The sequence below is a fragment of the Netta rufina genome (assembly GCF_964035555.1).
Source record: "Netta rufina genome assembly, chromosome: 1".
NCBI classification, from domain to species: Eukaryota; Metazoa; Chordata; class Aves; order Anseriformes; family Anatidae; genus Netta; species Netta rufina.
The window spans coordinates 147,142,938-147,168,860 of record NC_140123.1 but is presented as its reverse complement, the minus strand read 5'-3'; positions in this window follow the sequence as shown (position 1 = coordinate 147,168,860).

Below are 25,923 nucleotides of genomic sequence, written 5' to 3'. Positions count from 1 at the left end.
TTTTCCCTTTCCCCCGATCTCTATCAGCAGCATCCATTGTTTTGTATGTGAGCATCACGACCTGCTCTTCAAGACCTTCAGATATGATCACTGGCTAATTTTAGCCCTCTTTCTTTGATATTTCTGTGCGTAGAGGGCTACCCACTGAGGAGATTCACTTCTCTCCACAATCTTACTATCACATTTTCACAAGCTTGGGAGAACAGATGCTAAAAGCCTGTTGCAAGTCTGGACTAAGATGTAGATTTCTCACATGAGGTAATACAAACAACATCGATGACCTTCAGGAACGGCCAGGGTCAAGTTGCCAGCGGTCGTAGCTGACCTCTGTGTACACAGAGCAGCTCACAGCCCTGTGGAAATAAATTATTTCTTTCAGTTTTTCTTTTCTTTCTTTGTTGGCAGCTTCCCTCTATGACCCTTATTTAAAAAAATAATAATCATCATAGAATTGAGCACAAATTAAGACATCAGTTTCTCGACTCTGCCAAGACGTGTCTCTGCATGACAGGAGGCCCTCTACTGACAGTCTCCAAAGGCAGATGCTTTGAGCATGATTCACAGTGGAAAACAAGAACAGCAGTGAAGTTGCTCCACAGTATAGACAGATGTTAGCAATTAATGCAGTACAACAAACATTCAAAATTATGATTTAGGGGGCTAAAGAGCAGGAATTGCATTAGTCTTCAGAATCACATTCTGTAGGACACAACACAGGGAAGCAAAGTGCCAGTGAAAGGGAAAAACAGGCCAACCACTACCTCCACTAACAACTCTGCCTTTCTAGCATCAGAATTATTTCTGGTTCACCATCAAAAACCATCTGTCCTACCAGAATTACAGGATGAATGTCAGTGAAGCAGGGTGGGGGAGGACCACCTCTGCATTCTGCTGCATGAAAACATGCTGCTTTGTCTATTTTTTCATAAATAGAAAGACATACATCTTTATGAAAATGCTCCACACCTCTGGTGTATTTTCATGGTGGAAGTAATTGCAGAGCCTGCTTTTCATTGTAGCTAGAAGCTGTAAAGGCAAGGTCTTTTGTAATGAGTATAACAAGTGTTTCTGCTTTGTTACCTAAGGAAAACCTATTTCCACAGCAAGATTGCTGCAGATCATAGATGCTCATCTTCCAAGAGCAAAGGTGCTAAAAGTGTCTGTGGTGCGTGGTGTAGCAACTCATCCTACGCCATCAAATGCTTTTTCTGTATCAAATTTGAATGCTTTTGCAGCTTTTTCTGATATTCTGCACCGCTTGTTTTGGGTCATGAGGAACTGAGTAGAGTGGGAAACAGCTTAAATAAAGAGAAAGATTTTAAGGTGTACTTAGCTAACCAAGAAGGACAACTGAAGACTGAAGTCTTAGCTAAGTTGTTAAGAAGGCATTTTCCTAGGCTTTTTGAATCACAATCTAGATAGCTGAAATGATTATTAACTATAACACAGAGCAGTCTTCCTCAGGCTGCAAAACAATGCTAATAATTATTAGGTTGACTTAAAGCAATTCATTATGCTATATTAATCTTTTCTGAGTTATCACCCACTCCAGTCATTTTGTATTATTTTAACATAATTATTTCCCAGGAAGGAAAAAGCCTCAATCTGTTCAAAACTTTTAACAGTAGACATGAGAAGAAAGGTAGAAAATAGACAAGAAAACACTTGGAAAAAAACATCTCCTTCACACAGCACCTTGGATATTATCACATTTAGTACATGGTAACATGCTCTAAAGTGACAAAAACCAGGGCAGAGAGGTTTATTGGTACAATTTGGTAGAACTACTTTTCTCAGATAGTCACTCAAATTAAAAATAAATAAATAAATAAACCACCACACTATCATTTTGACTTGCTTATCTGCCTGCACTTCTCTGATCTAAACAAAGTTGATTATTTCAGAATATGGTACAAACTCATCACAAACTTGAAGCATAGGCAAAAGCTATGAAGCCATGGAGAGAGCAAGGACTGAGTCAACACTTTTCAAAATAATCATGGAAGAAGCATGATTCACATCACTTCAGAAAATCCCAGTGCCAGCCTAGTGGCACCCAAAGATACAAGTTCAAGGAATAGTCTCCACCTACAAACTCAGATCTGTAATCTCAGCAGAGTACTGGTTGTTGCCAAAATTTGAGTAAGGGCAAAAAGTCACAGATAAGTATCACCAGAAATTCTGCAGCATATGCCAAGAAAAACACTTTGCATGCCAGTATTTTAAAAGACCCTGACAAAGGACAATAGAGAAATATTTAAGAAGTGCTAGTGATGCTACATTATGAGACAGAATACATTTTTTTTCTGGAAGAAAAATAACTGACAAAAAAAAAAAAAGAACACAAAGGACTTACAAAATGCTCGATAAGTGAAAGATGCAACACACAGAGGGACAGTACAAAATGCTGCAGTGAAATAGATGGACAGTAAAATCTCTGGTTTTGCCAGTAAAAAGACTGTGGCTCTACGAGGTGTCTGACCCATTCTCAGATGATGGGAAAATTTTCTTGCAGGCTCCTTCTCACTGAAGGGAAAAAAAAAATCCAGCAAAGTATCTAGTCTGTCTTTATTTGCAACCCTTACTGAACTTTTTTACTTACCTAATTACTACTGAACCTTTCAGTTATGTTTGCTAATTATATGAGTGAGCATAAGGTGCAGCACTTCAGTCACAAACACCAAACAACAGAAAGGGAACATTAATTATTGAATATTTAAACATTTTAATAGACAAACCCAGAATTTCCCCATACATGTATGTAATTTTTGAGCATACGTTTGTTTTGTTTTTTTTTTTGTTTGTTTGTTTTCCTTTTCTTTTCTTCATTACCCACAGCAACCACTTACGACAGCAAAACAAAGACAAGGACTGCATTAGGTAACAAAGCTTTCAGTACCACAGGCAAACCCCTCTGCTTCAAGCTAGCCAAAGACTAAGGTAAGGAAACTGAGCTTCTCAAAAAATCAACAGAAAAACACACTTATGGTGAAATCAGAGGCTGTTGTCACCAGAAACATGTTAATCCCTACGAAATTTCCGCACTACAAAAAAGGATTACTCCTAATTCAAACACTATTTACAAGCATTCAGTGCCCCTGATAACCTCTAAAGAAGACTGAGTTGTGCTAGGTATTACGTAGTATGATAAAAGGTGCATTTCCACACACACACAAAGGAACACGGAACAAGGACAGGCAGTGGGTCCCCAATAACCTCGTTAGGGAGAAAGAAGCCCCACTCCCTCCCAGGGTGGCCTCAGCCCCAGGGGTTGGGGGGACACCCAGCACCACAAGCAACGAAAAGGCTCTGGAGCACTTCATGGGCTGAGGCACTGCCTATGGGGGTACGGGACTCATTATGGGATGCAGGAGAAAAGCATTTGTGGGTTGCAAAAAAATTATAAAAAGGATGTTTGAGGGAGGGATTGTACATGGGGGAATGGAGGGATTAAGACTGTTTGGAAAGGAACACACTTGGGATAACAGAATCATAGAATAACCTGAGTTGAAAGGGACCCACAAAGGTCATAGAATCATTCAGGTTGGAAAAGACCTCAAAGGTCATCTAGTCCAACCTTTAAGATAGTACTAAAGTCCACCACTAAACCATGCTACTAAGTTCTAAATCTATATGTTTCTTGAAGACCGCAGGTATAGTAACTCAACCACTTCCGTGTGCAGCCTATTTCAGTGCTACACAAACCCTTTCAGTAAATAAATTTCTCCTAATAGCCAACATAAACCTCTCCCAGTGCAACTTGAGGTCATTTCCTCTTGTCACTTGGTGCTTGGGAGAAGAGCCTGATTCCCACTTCGTGATAGCTTCCTGTAAGGTAACTGCACAGCGTGATACAGCTCAGGTCTCCCCTGAGCCTTCTTTTCTCTAGGCTAAACAACACCAGTTCCCTCAACCTCTCCTTGTAAAACTTGTTTTCTAGACTTTTCACCAGCTTCGCTGCCCTTCTTTGGGCACACTCCAGCACCTCAGTGTCCTCCTTGCAGTGAGGGGCCCAAAACTGAACACAGCACTGGAGGTGCAGCCTCACCAGAGCCAAGCACAGAGGGACAATCACTTCCCTAGTCCTGCTGGCCACACTATTTCTGGTACAAGCCTGGATTTTCCTGACCTTCTTGACCAGAGCACGCTGCTGGCTCATACTCAGCTGGCTATCAACCAAAACCCTTAGGTCCCTTTCTACCTGGCAGCTTTCCAGCCACTCTTCCCTCAGCCTGTAGTGTTGTAGGAGGATGTTGTGCCCCAAGTGCAGGACCCGGCACTTAACCTTGTTGAACTTCATACAGTTGGCCTCGGCCTATCTGTCCAGCCTAGCCAGATCCCTCTGCACAGCCCTCCTACCCTCATGCAGATCAACACTTGCGCCTAACTTGGTGTCATCTGCAAACTTACTTAGGGCGCACCCAGTACTCTCACCCAGATCATTGATAAACATATACTGAAGAGAACTGGCCCCACTACTGAGCCCTGTGGGACAACACTAGTGACAGGCCTCCAGCTGGATTTAACTCCATTCACCACAACTCTTTGGGCCCGGCCACCCAGGCGGTTTTTAACCCAATGAAGAATACACCAGTCCAGGCCTCGAGCAGCCAGCTTCTTCAGAATACTGTCTGAAACAGTATCAAAAGCCTTACTGAAGTCTATCTAGATAGACCATATCCACAGCCTTACCCTCATCTACTGAGCACACCATCTTGTTGTAGAAGAAGATCAGGTTTGTCAAGCAGAACCTCCCTTTAGATAAACCCATGGTGACTGTGCTTAATCACTTATTTGTCCTGTAAGTGCTGTGTGATGGCACTTAAGATGATCTGCTCCAAAGCTTCCCCAGCACCCAGGTCAGATTGACAGGCCTGATTCAGTTCAGATCCTCCTGATACTGAACCAAAGGACATATGGTTCTCCTGCTTTTTGATAGGGCAATGGAGCAAAATTTGAAATGCTTTATGAGCAGATAGGTCTCACCTTTACTATGTTTACTTATATAAATAGAAGCTTAAAAACTTTGTATTACTTAGCTAACTTCATTTGTAAGAAAATACAGGCTTGTAACTCAAAGTGAGGGCAAGTAGACCCAGGCCTGAAGGATGCCTCAGAAGATTAAGTGAGGAACTCATGGTATGCATATGTCCTTGGATGTGTAACCAGCTAAGCTCAGTACACAAGCCTGAGTTGAAACAATAAGATAAGAAAGAATGAGATGGCCTGAGCACATGCAAGAATTGGATTCAACCAGCGAACAATGAGGAAGACTACCGAACACCACCAGAAGACCCTGAAAGACCACCAGCAGAAACAAATATGCATGTGTCAGGGGCTTTTGCGTATTTAATGAGCTCTGGGGAATAATATGAATATGTTAATTTTTCCCTTGAAATCTAATGAATATGTATCCTCTAATTGCATAAAACCTTTGTAGTTTAACCACTCATGACACACACTAGGTGTAGCGTACCATGTGCCAGGCACTGCAATTAAAGAATGCCTGCTTTCTAAAATTCCAAATTGAGTCAGGGAGTTTCTTCAACTGGCTTTTATGGTACCACTCCTTCTGGTCCTTCTTGTAGACGTGCATCACATTTGTTAGCCACCAGTCAACTGGTACCCCACCCCCGATAGCCACGACTGTTGATAAGTGATGGAAAGCAGCTTGGTGAGCACTTCCACCAGGACCATTGAGTCCATCTCCTGGCTCCACACAGGACCACCCAAAACTCAGACCTTATACCTGAGAGCATTGTCCAGACACTTCTTGAACTTCAGCAGGCTTGTTGCTATGACCACTTCCCTATGGAACCTGTCCCAGTGAGGCCTCAACAGCACAGAGTAGAATGGTGCAATCACTTCAATAAAAAAAGAAAAAAAAAAAAAAAAGGGAGCTGGTCAGTGTGCTTGCCTGGCATCAGATTACCGCAGTCTGCACCACAGTTGCACCAGAAACCACAGGTGTGCATGTCAGTATGTGATCACTAACAACCATCAAGTTGGACAATGAGTGAGAGGGTAAGTGGCCTGGGAAGCTAGGTGCACACCTGTGTGCTTGATGCAACTGGAGGAGCTGGCTACCAGAGAGACCAAATGCTGTGGAGACTATTAGGTCGAGTGACCTGTTTGCATATATGTGAACATATACATGTCCATACCTGAGGCAGCCTGAGACGACAAGATTCAAAGGCCAGCTACAGAGCAAAATGAGTGTCTAAGGCCATCATTGACCCACAGTGCATATTTGTATCTATTTTCTGCTAACAGATCTTCATGCCGATGAGCCAGAAAGGGAAGCAGGGTGAGGCTGTTGGTGCTGTTTGCATTTCTATAAGTGTTTGCGTTCATCTGTCAAACTGGCTGTGTGTGTGTATGTATATTGTATATGTGTTTGTGTATGCATCTGTTAGCAACACATGCTCAGCCCCACAGCTAGTTAGACCTGGGCACATAGAGCTCTGGCAGCTGCTTCCTGATTGGACTACAGGATTCAGGAGACTTTAGCAATAGATTAAGTGATAATATATCTTGCAATATGCCCAAAATGTTAGAAAATAAATCTGGACAAGATGTACTGATGTTGACAAAGTAACAGGTTGCTTTGAAATTGATTTGTGCAGAACAGCAATGGGATTGTTCAAGGTTTTAGTCTATAATGCTACTACAACTTCCACAGTTAAAGAATAGTTGAGAGCTATAAAACTTCAGTAGAGGGAATGAAATCATCAGCAGATCTTTCCCAAGATGGACAAACAAGGAAGCTTTTATTACATCTTTCAGAAATTCAGATCCCACCCTAAAAGTAGAACTGAAGATGATGAACGCCAGTTCAAATCATGTCTTCAAAATAGTTAAGGACGACTTAACTATTATTTGATAAATAAAATCTTAAAAAAAAAACAAACAAACAAAAAAAAAAAAAACACCAGTAGGAGCTACTGCAAAATACAAAGCAGGAATTTATAGCAGAACCTGAAATGCAAATCCAACATGATAGAGCCAACAAGACACAGCCAGAAAGCAACATCAAGGGGAACTTGGACAAGTGGCAGAAGACTTGATCGTCAGGACTCGATATCACCAACCAAAGCAGCCCTGACAATCATGAAATACAACCATATCCATTCCTGCCAGATCAATGAATACATAAAAACAAATAACTGACTTCTATTTACAGACCCATGAAAAAACAGAAACCTCCACTAAAGGTCAGTGACACAAGTAATTTATGGGTTATGACTTAGAGGAAAAGAAGAATTTTAATATTGCTTAACACATCTAGTGTTTTCCACGTGCCTTCCAGCACAAGATACTATAAAAGTGAGAAAGGAATTATTACCTGATTATAACAAAATTTCAGTATTGCCTCTTGTGCTTTTGGCTTGCAGGTAACCTTCCTCATAGACAATTTTCTACTGCATGGTTGCAAAGTACTTCAGTGTGCGTTGTACTGTAATGCTAGGCTTGCTGCTAGTGCATGCATCATTAACATTTTGTGCAAGAAGATAAGATTCAGACAGATTTTTCTCAAGCTTCTATAGCTCTAGTGAACGTGGACCTCATCTTTGTAGTAAGAGTTGAAAGCTGCTTTTGCTCAATTCTGACAATGCATATAATATTGGTAATGTTTCTCATTTTAAAGAGAAAATTGTTGGTTTTATGACCCATGCATAGCAAAATTTAAGGTGTAATGCAAAAACAAACAAACAAACACAAAAAGCATTTAATATCAACAAGGAAACATCATCAAGGCTGATTGCTATGCACAAGACAGTACTCAGACAAGGTTCTCATACCTAAACTGAGTCCACAGACTTAGATATCTCCAGAAAGCTAAATCAGAATTTGCCTGTTCAGGTGGTATCATCTGTAACATTTCTGGCCTTGGTTCATTGACAAGAAGATATTGCCTGTTTGGAACAGTCTGATAGAAGTACTCACCTTTATAAATAAGCTGAGCAGTAATAACAGCTAGGTAGACAACAAGAGACTTTAATTCCCTCCTTTATCTGTGAAATACATTTGCTGATTTTATTTATTTATTTATTTTTAACAGCCATTTCAATGGAAACAACTATTTCAGGGAGGATTACCATGTCAGCAAAACCTGTCACACCAGCATAACCAGCAGTAAGGAAGTAGCATGACTTCTTAGTGCATGGGCTGAGTCCCACCCCACAGAGGTGAAGGAAGAGGTGGCGCATACAGCCACAACAACAACAACAAAAAAAAAAACACTCCAGCACTGCTTCTCATGTCGCTATGCATGCAGAGACAGTGACCATTATGACCTCAAAGTAGGCTGCAGTGTAAAATTTGAGGAAACAGTTGGGAGAACACACTTGAATGAGCCCTTGGAAGCAACCTCCTCTTGAACCATCACTGGAGATGAAACGTATGAGTGGTGTTCCAGGCCACCCGGGTGCTTCACAATCTCATGTGCAAAGACTGTGCAGCTTTTCTTGGGGAAGACAACCAGAATAACTCAAGCCCCACAGCATTTTTGGGGGGTGAAAATAGTAAATGAAGGCTGAATTATTTAAAATGAGGACAGAAGAAAACTGACAAAGTGATATATTGAGCCTTCATCAAGCAGTGAGTGATTTTTGTTTTTTAAATTTGAAGTTTTAACTTCCCACAAAAGGTACATAACACAGGGCAGATGAAATTAAGTTTACGTTGTCATAAGAATAAAAATTGAACATGGCAATAAAGGAACAAAGAGCTGCAGTGCAAATGACCTTGTAGAGGTAGGATGGGACGTGGAGAGGACAGAATGCTGGAGGTGGTAAGTGCTGAGGAGACAGAACAAGAACATACACACGTTCTTTCCTGCACAAGACTTTCATGAAACAGTAAAATATGAGAAAAACAGATGAGTGAAGACTTCATATCTAGAGATTAATACTCACTGAATAACCAACCCATAAACATGTGATGTGGAAAATTGCGCTGGGGAGAAATGCAATTCTCCAGTTCCTGGAAAATGGCAACTAGAGATATTCTCACACCTCTGCTGATGCACATAAGGCTCACCCCATGCAAAGCAGCTTCCAAGCAGGTGGCTGCAAAGTTCACACCTGCCACACCAGCCACTGGTAACCATGGGAGTGAGATGACCTGTAAACCCACTCTCGCAAAGATGTTTCCTATATAGAGCAAAAAGAAGTAGCAAGAAATAAGTTACTCAGTGCTTTACTATCTATTATATGTACATTAAAATTCATTTTTGAATTTCGGGTGCTGATCAAACACTGACTGATTTTGGTAGGAACTCAAGGTTTATATACCCTATTGTAAAGAACACTTGTCTTTGTCACCACTCTTCACACCCATACTCTGAGCAGACCTGCAGACAAAATGTGCCTGGTGACAACTGAACATACACTGCCTTGTTCCTCCAACCATCTCAAGCAGCTGTGCTCTGGTGCACACAGTTAGCTCAGAAATCAGCACATTGAAAATAAACTTGAAAAACGATTTACGGAAAGTAATTTTCACATGTAGCACAAGAAACTGGATCTTATTGGATTTGTCCACATTTAACTTTGACCCATCCAAGCTACTTTTACCCTAGCAAGCCTGAGCACTGGAAGCAATTTAACTGCAAGAGCTGGTTTCTCTATCATTGACATCTAAAATATTAGTCTGTGTCATCTGGTGAGTTTTACAGATCGTGCTGAACTCCCTGCTACAAACACCCAAGTTAGTTTTAAATTAAATTACCTTTAAATACATCTACAAACCACACCTTCACTCTGCCCTGGTCCCACCTGTGAAGCTGCTGACTACTCCAGTCTGTTTCCCATGCTGTGTAGGGAGACCAGCCCTGCACTGTTACAAGTGCCCAGTAAGGTACCCAGAAATGCTACCAAGCACCTTCCTCAGCAGAGCACTAACCCTCTGCTTATTAATAATAATTATTAAAATAAAATCCCAGTCAATGCCCTTTGAAGATATGCAAAAGGAGAGGATGCTGATTGTGTACACACATTGCAGGGAGATTTCAAGCAGCACCATTTTTGGTGGTAGACAAGCTCAAGCATAAAAGCAGAAAACTGTGACATTTCTCATAGGGTTAGCCCTGCAGGACCAATGTAGATCTGAATTTGGGTGGTCCAGGGAGATGACAAAATTAACAGAACTGCTTTCAAGTCACAGAATCTTTATTTTGGGTGACTCACATATTACACCAATATGCAGCTTCTCTGCCTTTAGCCTTGTGTCCAGTGACATCATCACAAACTGGAGCAGAGAGCTCGGCTTTAGGCTGAAGAAAGAAAAGATGCTGAACTGGTCTTCTGAGGGCTGCTGAAAATTATTTTATGCTAGGGAGAATGATAAGCCACATTAATATGTTCCAACATTTCTAAAGCACAACTTAATTGAAAATGCTTTCCCTCAGGGTAAAAAAGCTCATGATGGGATTTACTTGACCAGACATTATGGTGACTGTTGTGGTGATTAAGAAGTCTGAGATAAATTGTGTCTGGAACACATGTTGACATTAACCCCTGTAATCAAAGAAAGAAATACATCATTAACAGACAGTAATTCAGTGATGGATAATAATTATAGTTAGGATGAATTGTGATCTAAATCACAGGAAAAAGTGGGAATTTTGCATTCTGTAACAAATATTTTGCATTTTGAATGGCTGTGGTTTCACACTACTGTGAAGTTGCAGAAAGTGAATTACACAAATTATCATATGAATGTCATATAGAAGACAGTTATAAGGCATGTGAGTCACTGAAAGCCCCAAACCAGTGTATTATATATACCTTCATAAATCTATTACTTGAATCATTTTATATAACACAAATATTCTTAAGTGTCCCAAAAAGTGATTCAGCCCTAGTGTGGTTGAAATTAATAGGCCTAGAATGAAACTAACTTAATTTTTCCTGAGACTTACCACTGGAATTTGACTACAAGCCCCCTTCATCAACCAGCATAATAATTCACCCTGCCTTCAACAACAGGAGAATTTCTGTAAGCGTTTAGGTCAATGGGAGAAAGAGCATCAGCCCCATTTGATGCTGTAACAAACAGTCCTGGTGACTGTGCAGCCAAAGCTAAGCACCCTTTGTACTCAGTGGGTTAAGATTGTAGGGTGACCATTAATTTCCTTTTCAGTAGCAGCATCAATTCCAGCTGTTCTTAATAACTTCTGTATTTTCCCTGCACACACTGTCCTTCAGCAGCACCAGTATTTCTCCCCAGTAACACCCTGCATTAGCCCAGGTGCTCGAGCAGACAAGGTGCAGAGCTTACGTTGGCCTTGCCACCAAGTTCAACACCAGCTAGGCCATGCCCATGTTCTCTCAATGTCTAAGAGAATATATAGCTAACATAAAACCACAGATATATTCTTACTTTAATTATTATTATTATTTTTAATTAGTGTTTTCAGGTCTTATGGAAACTCACGAATGAATGGGGGAAAAGAAAACCAGTTTGCTGCATATAAGCAAGGATATTAGATACTGAATGAAAGGATCAGAGATTTTGAGAGATTTAGTTGTGCTTTTTTTTTTTTTTTAAACACTATTTCAGCAGTTCCATAAAGTTAAATTCATGCTCCACACAACTGTAGTGACCTTTAATGCAAGTAGCCCTCAGCCTCCAAGGCCTTGAAGCAGATATCAGAAGTTTGATTGGAAAATACATGTAGCTTCCACCTGCCTCTTGCCAAACTTGTGATAAACCACAAAGGTGGGGGGGGAAATAATATGCTCTTGAAACACCATGGTTCACACAGGCTCACTCTTTAGTGTTTGCAGCTAAAGTCTCCACATGATCCTCAAGTACAGCCCAGTTTCTCCCAACTCCTAGCTGTAAGCAGAACGCACCCTGCCCTAGCTTTCAGTCATGCTTGTCCCTCATCACCTGTGACGGCAATCTGTAGGCACCACCACCCCCAAACACATTGTTTTCCCTCACAATGCTAACAGAAGCCCTACCCCACAAACATGGCTATATACCACCTATGTAACTCAGAATGCTCAGACACAGGAAGCGGTGGGACAACCAGGAAGCCAGCTTGTGGCTTTTGTCAACAAGGTCTCTTTCACCAGATCTCTGTAGAGATGAGAGATTTTATTTACTCCCACAGAAAACTTCTCTTTTTTCTCACGTACCCACAGAAACAGCACACCATGCAAGAAGCATTTAGGTTCCCTACTTCACACCCTGAGGGCAGCAGCACCAGCAGCCACGCTGCTGTTCCCCCGGCTACTTATAAACCGCCATCGTGCCAGCATAGAGCCTGAGGCCTTATCTGAACTCAGCAAAGGCAGAAAGCATCACAGTTCCAGCATACACTGCATCCAGCAGGCTACAAGGATTACACACGAGAGCTGGCTCCCTCCTGAGTAGCTTGCAGAGAGGGCTGAACAAGCCCAGGTTTGCAGCAGGCTGCATGGACATACCCTGGGCCTGCAAAACCATTATCCTAAGCACTGCACCTGCAGTCAAGGAAGTTAATGTAGGCCATGCAACTTAGCTCAGGCCAGCCAAGAGCCTACAGCAATTCCTTCTTTATTTCTAGCTGTTTTCTATTATTATTTAAAAGATTTTTTTTTTTCTTTTTGGTTGAGTGTAAGCAAGAATGTTTGGCCTGAAAGCCTAATAACTTTCTTGTGGTTTATATGACTGTCTTGGGATCAAAGACTCCCATTATAGGCACCCAGTAACATTTTCTAGCTAAATAAGAAGCAAAAATAAAGCCTGAAATTAGAATTAGACTTCTGATTATGGAAGATTTTTTAAACTAAACACAGAATTTGTTTTTGGAGCCTGAAATTTTAGGACTGAGAAAGATTAAATAAGCTTTACCTAAAGTGAATTAAGACACTTTACTTAAGGTATTTCTGAGGACACAAGGATGATCCATTTAACATTTAAGGAAGTTTATTTAGGCACAATTGTGTGAAAGCTTCCCTGTAAACAGAAGCAACAATTACACATCAACATAAATAAATTAACAAGCAAAAAAAAAAAAAAAAAATATTATGTCTGACCCTTGCAACCAGGTGCAAATGTTCCCATTAAATGGGGAAAAATAAAAATTGAAATTAACGTTAAAAAAAATCACCACAAAGCCTAAGCTACCAAATAGCATAGCACTGAAATATGCATATTGGCCATGGAAACCCAACACATGATAAAATATACAGAGTGAGACAAACAAAATTGAGCATAAGAACTATATGGGTCACAGGTTAGAACAGTCAATTTTACCCTAAAAAAAAAAAAAAAAATCAAATTTAGTGCACAAAAATAGTTACTGACCTACATGCTAAGAAATAGCAGGTAACAATAACCAGATCACCATCCTGAGGGGAATTGGGTTGGGAACCAGCCTCTTACCCTCAGAGAGCCATGCGCACCACAAAGGGGATGAAGCAAGACCAGATCTTCCCTCCACCATCCAGGCCATCAATGTGGAACACAGCCCCACAGGGCCAGACGTGCTGGGGATAATAATGAGTTTTGCTGACAGTCTACAGCACAGCAAGTGCAACTGGATGAAAACCTTCTATACCAGGAGCCACCTAGGAGAAGAAACTGAAGACTACCACCCACTAACAGAACAGGCTGAGCTGAAATGGGTCCCAGGCCATAGTGTGGGGGGTGGAGGTTCCAGGTGGGATTGATCGGGACCATTAAGGCCCATTTGGGTCTAGAAGCCTAACGCTTCCTCGGGTTGTTCTTGAAGCTACAGAAGAGCTTGAAAACACAGCCATGGCTCACAGCACACGAGAAACTTTGCAGAAGTAACTCAGTACATGACAGCCAAGGGAAATAAACTAAAGGTCTAGGCCTATGAACTCTTGTAGCCTTCCCAGGTGTCCAAACATATGCATAAATCCACTTGGCAAAACACAGACAAAAATCTGAATATAGAACTGGGCAACAACTTGGAATGAAGCAGTTTAAAGAGTCAGACAATGAAAATTTGATGCATTAGAATTTATATTTTCTTTTCATATTTTTTTAAGGATGTAATTTCTCATTACCTACTTTTGAAGGTGCCAGGATAGGATTTTTCACCTGTGTCAAAAAAACAATCACAGAGTTTGTTTCCTTCAGTTGGAACCAGGAAAACCTATCATGGATCCTAAATAATTATGCTTTGAAGTTCAGAAAATAAAATTCTGACTAATTTGATGACCTATAAGCACACAGTGAACTTAGGTCAATTATTGACCAACCTATTTTTTCCCAGATAGACCATTAAAATCAATAGGCATATGTCTAACGTATATATTCATACAACAATAATTTCCCTAAGGAGTTTGTATCACAGAAGCTAGTAATTATGTTATGCAACGTTTTCAAAATGTGCTCTGCACATTCATGATTAACCACACAACTATGTGCATGTGCCTATAATTTTGCTCTCTGAACTGTGCTTCTCCATGGGAACTACTGTTCTTGCATCAGTGCTCATTGCCCATGGTGAGGTGAGAGGAATCTGAGTCATGAGAGGAATCTTGCTCAGGAGCTGTTCTCAGTGCCCTAGTTTTCACCTCAGATTTCTGCAACCTGTGAGTCTACCAGCTGGAAGATGACAATCCCAAACAAGACAATTAAGATGAAAGCAGCTGTTGCGGAGTCCTCCGAATCTGTGGCCCCAAAGCCTATGCTTAACTTCATCCAGCCACCTTCCCACTGACAATTTTCCTGTGCACTGCTGCTGCTGTGTCATGATGACCAATTACTTCAATTCATCAATGCCAGCAAGAAACCTCTTGTGTTTAACCTTTACACACGACCTTTAAACAGCTATGTTAGGGCACACAACTTCAGCAACCAGTGGGATTTGGATGCCTAAACTGATTACAGAATTGGAAATCTCATGAGTTGCTCACAGTACCGTTAGATCCTCAGACTCTTTACAAATGTTACTATGTACCTGCATCCCAGGGATTTTCAGTGAGACACATGCTATTAGATATCTTTAGACATCCCAGTTTTGAAAGTGGGACTTAGCTGTTTCTGACCCATGCCTTATACCTGCTGCACTGCCACAGGAGGACCTCAGCCTTCAGGTGCCCTCTCATTACACAAGACACACAGCATCTTATCTGGTGGGCTTCGACGCATGATTTGAGGCACTTTGACAAATGGTGACCCCTCTCTTGGTGCACCCCTCTGGAAGGCAGATGTGGCTGGTGGGAACCACACATCCTTCAAGGGGCAGCAAAGGCATTGGCAGTATGGGTAAATCCCAAAAGCAGCCAGCACGCAACCCTGGCAATAACAGAGAGCATGGTGGCACTTTTGCAACACCATCAGGTATACCAGAAGATCAATGCACATTCAGTAAGGACCAAACCTTCAGTGTACTGAGGGCAATGCCTGGTTTAACAAGTGATTTCCATGAGCATTTGCAGAGGAGGAAGAAGGGAGAGTGGAGCAGGATGTGGGCCATGGCTGTCACAGGGCTGTGGCACGTGCTGCCAGCCCTCCAAGCCAGGTGACATGGGAGACCATGCCACAATGGACACAGCTGTGTCCAGGAGTGCTGTAGGTGCTTCTGAGCCAGCACCTGGAGCCACCATGCTGAGAAGAGCTAAGCACCTGCAGTGAAGCCAGAGCCTTCAAGAACCACTGGATTTTCAAGACTTGGCAGTGTTAAATGTGAAGCAGTTTGACAAATGAGGCCATAGAGAAGTGCTAACTGCTTTTAACAGCCTAGCTTGTATTTGCAGGCGTAAATGGAGCCAGCTTCATTTCAAAACTTCAGAAAATCCACCTCAGGTCCTCCTAACATGATCCCTAGCTTGCCCTTGGCTACCTACCATAGCTACATTATTTCCATGCCCATGGGAAGTTAGTCCATTGCATTGACAGATGGGCTCAGGGACTTTTCAAACCTTTAAAGAGACAGAACAAAACTGAAAGTAAAACACTGATCATAACCAGTGTCATGGTAGGAAAATAATTAACCAAACCATGCAGAAAAGCAGTCATCTTCCTGTCTTGTTAAGGGAACACATATTCTGTTCTCATATTTGTTTTAAAGCTTTAGGAGGCAAAAGTAAATACTGTGGTGCACCAGCCTGGTGAGCAGGAGCGTGTCTGGAAGGTGCTCAGTAAGAACGTCATGAGTAGGACACTGCATTCCTAGGGGATGATACATACATCTTTGTTAGGTATGCAGCAAGAAGGGCAAATATTTCCATCTTGCTTGGTCTTGCAGCACTGTTCAAGACCAAGACGTTCAAGACGTTCTCTCCCACAAGTTCAGTGTTGTCCCATGTGTTTGTGCAAGTCAGAAGGGCTACATTTCCAGAGACTTCTGGAGACTGATGTGTGGCAGAGCGTTTTGTGATAATTCGTGGAGTCACTTGGAAGCTATCTCATCAGAGACTGAAACAAGGGTGCTGGCGGTGCTACTTAGTCAACACATATGGTGCTTTGCTGTGATTTCCATTTCAGAGTGTACTATCACTTATTCTCTGTTTTTCTCACAGCTGCTCACTCCCAGTGTTAGCACACCCAGAATAGCCTGCTGGCGTATAAATAGGGTACTCCCTCTGCCGCACATGGCACTGTTGCAGACTGTACTGTTCCAACTTAATTTTAAGATGCTGTTAATGCCATTAACATTGTTCTGCATCTTTCTGTCTTGGCATTGCCTGTTCTAGAGCCAGGACAAATGATAAAGCAGTTACATCCCAATTTAATCAGCAGAGAAAGCAATATCAAGGAGAAGAAGAAGAAGAAAAAAAAAAAAAAGAGAGAGAGAGAGAAAGAAAGAGATATCAAGAGAAAAAAAATCAAGAAAAAAAAAAAAAAGAAACAAGGATCCACCACATAATTCTTGTGAAGTTCAAAATGAGCACACACAAAAGCAGCCCAACAAATAAGACAGAAATAAAGCTTGCTTCAGAGAAACCCTGGACTTTGGGCAATATAGTTCTCCAAAGTCAAGCTCTTGGTAGATCACCACCAGATCCTGACTGCATGGCCACTTCGGGCATTGTCACATATCCCAGCCAAGAGAGATGTTCAGCCCCACATCTTCATCGAGTTTCATTCAAGTAATTGTAGCCAGGCCCTAGAGGTCCCAGTGATTTCACTGTTCTGACCTACCTATCTGCAGAGCCTCTGTGAAAAGCAGTCCTCCCTTCACAAGTTGTATGTCCACATTAGAAAAGACTACAAAGTGCAGTTGTAGTAGCTAAAAGTAGCTGTGCTCCAAAAGCTTAAGAAGAAAATGAGAGTAGAGCATGATGCAAAGAAGTGTTATTGTATGAACAGATTGTAATAGTGAACATGGGAAAGACATACTGACATACTGAGGTTCCTGCCTTTTTCCTTAGCGTGATATATAGTTTCTATTCATAGTATGTACTTGGAGGAAGTTTGAAAACTGTATTTTGCTCTCAAAGTGATCTTCCATTTGGCATATTCCATGTCACAACGGGGAAGGGGAAGGGGAAGGGGAAGGGGAAGGGGAAGGGGAAGGGGAAGGGGAAGGGGAAGGGGAAGGGGAAGGGGAAGGGGAAGGGGAAGGGGAAGGGGAAGGGGAAGGGAGTGTCAGAAGATCTTTTTCTGTCATCTCTGCCCTGACTTTTACAATCACTGGTGCCAGGGCATTACAATAAACAAACAACAACAAAAAATATTTACATTCTGTATTTCTATAGCATCTTATATGATGGGATCTTGAAGTCTGAGTGGTACTCCTAGATGTAATGAAAGTAAGAACTCTAATATCAACTACAGGTGTTTAAATTGTTTTTCTCTAGGTATTTTTAAGCAACAATTACTTTTTAACAAAAACAGTAAATTCTCTGTGATCCAGAATGTCCAGTTTTCCAGACAATAAACCCAACCATCAATTTAAAACAGCTACTTGTACTGTCAGCAGAAGTTAAGATTGGATTTTTTGAAAATTAAAACACCCCAAACCAAAATCTTTTGTATTTTTACAAATGGTTAAGAATTCTAATAATTTTAGACAAAAAGTATGCTGTCCAAATACACGATGAGAAATGATGGTCATGTTTCCAACCAGTTTGTTAAATTAATAATACCACACAAATGCTCCCTCTATTGGTTGATTTTCAAAACCTATTCCAAATATCATAGGAGCATGCATTAAGAGAATGCTTTTTTCTTTAGGGAGAAAAAAAAAAAAAAAAAAAAAGTGACACACAAGAATAATTTGTTCAAATTACTACCAATCTACAAGACAGGTTTAATTCAATTTTAACAGCCATTAAGCCAAATGATTTATGTCCAGAACTAGATAATATTCACACATCAGAACTCTTAAAATTTAATTTTGAGAGGTTTGCAGGCTAATTTTTTTCTGGACCAAGGAAAGTGCTCTCTTGCAGAATAATAAGGTTATTCTATTTTCTTGTGGAGTGAAAGAGCACCATTGTGTATCATTAAGAAAACAGTTCTCTATTAGCATTGATGACAATGATACTGAGGAGGAATTTGGGAGTTATGTTTATGTATATTAAATTTCCAACATGTAGTTCTTTAGGAGCTGGAATGGTTTTGTGCAGAGAGGAACCTTCCCGAGCCTAACAGTTGCCATCAAGAAGAAAAAAAAATCTGTTTCCATGGAAACATCCGAGGTGGACCAAGCATGGATTAATCAAAATACAATGAAGCCTTTTTGCAAGGTACTAGAGAAAAATCGAGTTTAAAGTGAGCACCACTGCTCTTTCCTTCCATTCACACTGGAAAGCATGGGAAATTCTCCCCAAATGCCTATGTGACATACAGTTTAATTAGCATGGTAAAAAGTTAGTTTTTCTTGCATTTTTTAATTACCATCTGGTTATGAATTAAGGGACAAAAATATATTAACATGAAAAAAGAGAGGAAGTGAAATCAATCAATGAAATTACATTTACATTCCTCTTTATTTGCTACTGATTTTATCAAGTGGCCCTTTTTACGTTTAAAATTTTAATAGCTTTTTCCGTATTCCTAGTACCGCAGGCTTGTTTCTTAGTACCAAAGGCTCATTCTGTTATTCAAAATCCTAGCCATGGCTTGGGGAAGTTTCCTATGGTTGTACATGATACTATATCATCCTCAGCTACCACCCCAGGAGAAGCTTCTGCCATCAGAATTAGTTGTGAATTCTGCCATTGCACAAAGATGGACAAAGGAGACTATGTAAAAGCCAACCTCCCTTAGCCGATCTTCTCAACAAAGACCTCACTGAAAAACTGCAATACCTTCCATTTTTATAAGAGCACTTCCACTGAAACACTTCTTTTGTCCATTCTTTCAGTTAACAAAATAAATACATTTTTCACAATAACTGGGGTTATTTTCTAATTATTACGTTACTGGAAGGTGCTTAAAAATAGACTGAAGATATAAGAGCAGCACACAATAATTACAATGCAAACCAATAAATGTCAAATAATTGTAAACTCCCCGTTTGTACACAATGTGATACTAATGCCATAGATACAAAATGCACTTCCAATTCTAATGCTATCTCGGAGAGAGGCTCTGGTCTGAAAAATTGCCAGCAACAGTATTGGCAGGGTTCCATTTTTGTGTTTTTCAAAGGTTTGGTAGCAAATACACTCATGGATTTTGTTCCTCTTTATTTTATTACTTTCCAGCAGGGATCTGAGAATCAAGCTGGGTTTTCCATCTCCAGCATCACCATTAGTAATAAAGGCTATGTCAGCCAAATTATGATCACAATAATCTGCGAGCAGTTGCTCTGTTTTTAGGAGATTTGCTCAGACATTGCTTGGTGAAGAAGTCCCAGGTTGGCGAGTGGCACATGTGGGCACATTGGTGCATGAGGAGGATGAGCATTACTGGCTCCCGCAGGTTTAAATAAAGTAGAAAGCAGCAAATACTTCATTTTGGTCATTTGGGCAGGCAGATGCGACTCTGAATACACAACAGCTTGGTTTGTGCAATTGCACACCGCAGCAGCACATCCTAAGAAACAGATTACAGTCCATCAGTTCTTACCCACATTCAAGAAATACTTATAAAGCACTAAACACCATCCAGGCAGATAATCCCTCTCTAATGCTTTCAGAGCGGTGTGGGGACACGTGCATCTCCCTAGGTGTGTGGCAGCAGCACAAGGTACATGGAGCACTGTGGGGGACAGGGGCAGGGAGGACTTGCCCCACACAAGCTCAGTTGAATCCTTGCAAGGGCACGGGCTTGCCAAGCGGCGCAGATGCCCGCGCCGAGGTGTCAGCTGTGGGAGCTAGGGACATATGGAAGCGCAGCTTCCACTCCAGTGAAAACACGGCCACACGTCTACGGCACGGGGAGGAATTAACTCTTACAGGACTGCAGGAGAGACCAGCACAGTCCTATTGCTGGGGCTGGGAAATGTAAGGAGAGGTTTGGGGAGGACAGGAAGGAGCAAGCTAGGGAGGTTTCCCTGTGCCCCCTTAGGCGCTGCCTCCAAGAGCCTTGCCAAACTCTCCCTGCTCCGTTCCATATACCTACACCAGCCCACCTCCCCCAGGGGCTGCTGCCTCTACCCACAGCCCCTTCCCCTCCCTGCAGGGAGGCACAAAGCTTCTGGGGCTACGGCCACACCTGGCATGTGCCTTCTGCTGTCTCCACAAGGCTGGGTCCCCAGTGGGTGTCAGTTTCAATAGGAACCCACCCCAAAGATCCAAGTCACCACGAGGGTGCAAGGAAACCCCAAAGCTACGTGCCCTTGATCCCAGCAGCTCTGCTGGGGGGCTGCCAGGACCCCCTCATGCTGCCCAAGCCTGCATTGGGGTTGGCAGAAGTCAGCCACCGCCACACTGGCCGGCTGAGCTACCCAGCATTTCCTAGCGCTACCAGCAGGGAAATTTGGGTTGCCCCTGGAAGAAACACCCCTTCAGAACAAACGCCTTTCTACAAGGGACTCTCTTTCCTTGGAGAATTAAGTGAAAAGAGGAAGAAGAAGCCAGGGGGACGAGCCACGTACTTCACTCGGGTGACAAGGGACACCTAGTGGCACCGCGGCTCCCTTCACCGCGCACACGGTGCTCCTGCTGCAGCCCGTGGGCAGGGCCAGCTGTCCCACTGGGGACGGACATCTGTCCCTGCAGGGACAGACTGCCACCTCCCTGACCTAGCGGTGTGCCACCCTGCTGCTGTCGCACAGAGAAACAGCACCTGCCCCCCCCCGAACATCTCACCTGGCTGCAGAGGTCCTTCGCCTCCTCTGTGCTCGTCTTTCAGGACAGCTTCTCTGTTAGGAAAAAATGTAAATATTCACAGTAAGGGGCCACTTATTTCTAGGGTCTGTGATGGATAAAAAAGCATGTAACCCGCTCCCTTTACTCAGAGGAGTATATGGCTTTAGAGGAGCTCATGCCTGCATGAAAGTAAAATAAATTATACACAGCTATACCAGGGCTCTTCTGGTTTGGAACCAAAATCACTTGGCAGGACAGGGTTTAAAACTAGTGAGAGAAACAATTGCACCAGGAAAGCTGAGGCAGTGGCTTCTCATGGCAAGATGGGGGCAGACTGAGGATAAAAACCTGCTATTTCCTTAGTTCTACCACTTGCTCAAATAAAGCTCAGACCAGGCTGCTCTGCCTCTTGTCCCCACTCCAGTACCTCTGAGGACTACTGCCCCCCGGGTCAATACATTCAGGGCCCTTCCTGCCAAACTGCTCCCCAGCCTCTATCAGCACCAGGGTTCATCCAGCCCAAGTGCAGAACTCAGCATCTCTCCTGGTTGAATTTCTTAAGTCCCCGTTGGCATACTTCTCCCACCTGTCTGAGCCTGTCTGGGTGGCAGTCCTGCCCTCAAGCACACCAAAGTCATCCAGTCTGTCTTCACTACACCAGAGACGTGCTTTTAAGTAGGGTACATTCCTTGAAATTGAAAGATTGCTGGCTTGTCCACTTAGTTCAGTTTGACCCTGGAACATTTTCTATCAAAGCTATAGTGAGTTTCCGAAATTTCATGTGCAGGGAGGATCCTTTAAGTCCCTTGGGAGTCTATGAACTCCTGGTTGGTCTGCTCCAAACCCTCAAAGGATGTACATAAGGAGGAACATCTCTCAAAGCTGTATTCTCTTTTCTCCGGTAGCATTACAGACCACACCTTAACCTGGTCACTGAAACAAGTAGACAAATTATCGTAGACTTAACATGCATACAAACCCCGTGTTTTCACGTATTCCATAGGAAAAATGGATGAGGAATGACCAAGAGCATTCTCCCACAGCACCCAGGCATGGCTGCTGTTGACGTTTGTGTAACTGGATTGCTTCTCACACAGCTGCAGCCTGGAGTTGGACGGGCTCGTACACTTTTCTCTGCTGTCAGTGCTGTTGCTTGTCTGATTGCACGGCTGCAATGGTCAGAAAGCAGCCCTGCAAGAAAAAGAAGTGGAGGGAGAGACAGGACTAATGGTTTACATCCTAAACAGTCAGTGAAGATGTCACCTGCCATGTCCCTCCCTGCAAAAAGCTTCAGTTTGGTTGAAGGTACCTGAATCCCACCTGCAATTGCATTGTTCTTATCTCACCTTTGAGAATGAATTACTGATGCTTCTCCTGGCTGAAATATGGTAAATTTTAACTTCTGAAGAACTTCCTAGATAGTTGGTTTTGTTTGGTTGTTTGTTTGTGGTTTTTTTGTTGTTGTTGTTGTTGTTTTGTTTGGTTTGGTTTGTGTTTTTTTTAATTACCTGTGATCAGCTGCTAAAAAATATTTTCAATTTGCATTTTCAATTGGTTAAAAAATGCTGTCTTATCTAAAATAAAAGTGTTTGAATGAAAACCAAGAAAAATAATTTTTTGCAGAACAACATCTTCAAGATTGCAGCCACGTCAGCCAAAGATTTTATTCAATTACATAAAAAATATTAACATGACATCCAGCTCAATTATTTATATCAGTAACAGTCAAAACATTGTCAATAGCAACATACTGATTGTACTGAAGAAATCAATTTCACAGAATCTTCTTCATAAGTGGCTCCTTGTTATATGCCTTTGCTCACATCTGGGTGTGCTCCCGATGTGTGAGATGGGTTCAGACCCTTGGTGAATAGGAAGAGATTGAAACCTGGAGATTTTGGGAAGAAAGCAAGAGTGGCTCAGGGCAAAGAGGGACAGTGCAAGGGCATCTGAGTCCAAACCAGACCAGTAAGGTAGATGTTTTATTGGGAAAGAAAATGATACATGTGTTCAAATAGAAACTTGAGACTGGTCTTTTAACCACTCACCAGCTCCTGGGGAGCTTCATAAGATTTTTGCAAGTCTCCAGGTAGAAGCTACACAGCAGCACTGAGTACCGATGGCAAGTTAATAGGAAAGAACAGTCCTAATCTCTCTTTTCTTCAGCACATGTGCTTTATTTTACTTTTGATAACCTGAGAAAATTTGTTAGGGGGGTTCTTTTAGTGGAACAGCTCCCCTGAAGGGGACATCCCGTTCTCCTGCATGTCCCATTGTTTCTGTGCTTTGTCTGTTGCCTTTCCAGCCACTTCTGGCACCCCTCCCTCCAGCTTCCAGACATGCCTTTACTGACTCAAATAGGTTCCTGCTGTTTACCAAATCTGTGATTTTCTTTTCTTTTTTCTTTCTTTTTTTTTTTTTTTTAATGAACAGATTTTAACAGTTATTTTATAGGTTCAGCTAAAGCTGATACAAATAAAACATTAAAATTGCAGACCTCAAAAGACTCATAATGAGCAACATAAACAACAAAACTCTTATAAAAAAATCCTTTGTGAAATGAGTTTATAATGCTAAATAAAAACTTCTTACTCTGCAATTTAAAATAAAACACAGCAATTAGGTGATTCAAGCAATGAACATGCAAAGAAGGAATCCAACTGAGTGCCACGTAATATCCAAACTGAAAACACAAGTATCACAATAACATTTCTTATTACAGAGCTTTGTTCTTGCATAATGCCAGCTCAGTGTAGTTGGCGCATTAGATTAAATCTACCCTCATATATTAACATGCTTGTATGTTGTCTACCTCCCAAACACCGTGGCGAAGTTATGTGGTGTGGCTAGGGCCAGCCTAACAGCTTGCTGTCGCTGAAAAGGGGATGGTTATACTTCACTCTCCTCTACACGCTTCCTTGTGCCAGGTCTGGCACACATTTCTTTTGATAGAAAACCATCTGAACAGGCAAAACTGATGTCCCCCTTCTTCCCCTCTCACAAAAAAATAGTTTAAAAAGAGTTGTGAGAGCAGTCAGCTTGAGTTGCACTCGCAGGTGTTACTGTGAAGTAGTTACCGTTCTGATTTGCTTGGAGTGCTTGGATCTGCTTCTTTCTCTGCCTACAGCTATTGTTATAGTCACAATTACAATAATTTACGGTAATTTTCAAAAGCATTAGTTAATAAACAAAGCAAACAAACAAATAAACAAAACAAACAAAAAACAAGAATCCCAAACACTCCTTTAACTTTTTAGCTCAGGGCAGTAGCCGTTTTCTATTTAGTTAGAGGAGCCTAGAATTAAAAACTCCTTTTCTGTTTATTTGCCTTCTGCTTTCTGAGATGTTAGGCAATACCTGAGTTTCACTTTTCAACCATTCCCAGCACCCCGGGAATCAGGAAATCACTGACTTGAAAAACTGATTGAGATTATCCCCTAATTGCTCAGATTTCCTGCTCCTGACATCCACCAAAGCACCTGACAGCCTCCGGACCCACAGTGCTGCACGTGCATGCAATTTCTCTGCTGAGTTGCTGTTGTCATAGGGCTTCTAAGCTTCACCTGACAAAACCTTCCCCAAAAAATCTGAGGTTTTAGTTTCACTGAAAGAGATTTGATGTTCCTGCCTTTCCATGTAGCATCAGTTGTTGTTGTTTTTATTATTATTAGTTCTAGCCTGCCTGGCTTAGATTTCCCTATGAAGGCAATAGAAAAAAAAAAAAAAAAAAGGCATCCAAGACAAAGAGTAACAGAGGGCTGGAAGCAGTGCTAAGCCTGCTGGGTGGCCAAAGCTCTCTGACCTCAATGCAGAGCCCTCGCATGGCCGCAGTCCACCTGCACCTCAGCCTGGACTCGCCACATGTATTTAAGAATAGCTGATTTATTTGTTTTCCTCTTATGTCCTGTTCCAAAATAATTAGGAAGAAAATTTGTGTCTGGGAGGGAGTTAAAAATGGTACTTTGTGAGGTGCAAGAAAACCACAGAAACCCTGATTCATCAAACTCGCTTTCAGCTTGTTTGGCTGCTTCTCTCCTCCCATCTATCCCTTTTTGTTTTTCCAGCAAACTTTCCTCAATCGTCCTCCTAGGTTACTTGTTTCACCCATTTACCTCCTTTCCCCTTTCTCTGCAAGGCTCTCACTCTTCTTACTCTTTTTTTTTTTTTTTCCTCCTTCTCCAGTCTCCTACTCCCTATTCATTTCTCCCCACCAGCACCTTTTGCAAACACCATGACCACTAGAAAATTGCTATGGGCAGGAAAGGGAAAGAGAACAGGGCAAGAACAGGGCAAGATCCGTTGATTATGGATCAAACAAGAGAGGAGAACACCTTTTTGTGGGAAACTCTTAAGGAAACAGACTTACCTTTTCCAACTGATATTATCTTAAAAAAAAAATAAAATAATAATAAAAAAAAAACTAGTTAAAAAAAAAAAAAAAGTTGATGAAATTAAACATAGGCTTCTAAGTATCAGTACATTCTCTCCTTTGCCCCCTCCACTTTCTTCCTCTTTTCTTTCTGACCAAAACCCCAGTTCAGTGCCCTGCACAAAAACACACAAGCCACCACCTTGCCAGAGTGGACAGGGACTGTAGCACAAATGAGAATCTCAGATTTGCAGCTGGCAAACTGCTGCTGCCATCAACTGATGAAAAAGTCATCAGAAAAGCACACAACACCTTCCACAGCCCCTCCAGTGCCCACAGCAGCGACTGTTGGAGGAAAGGGGCTTGAGAACAACCCGA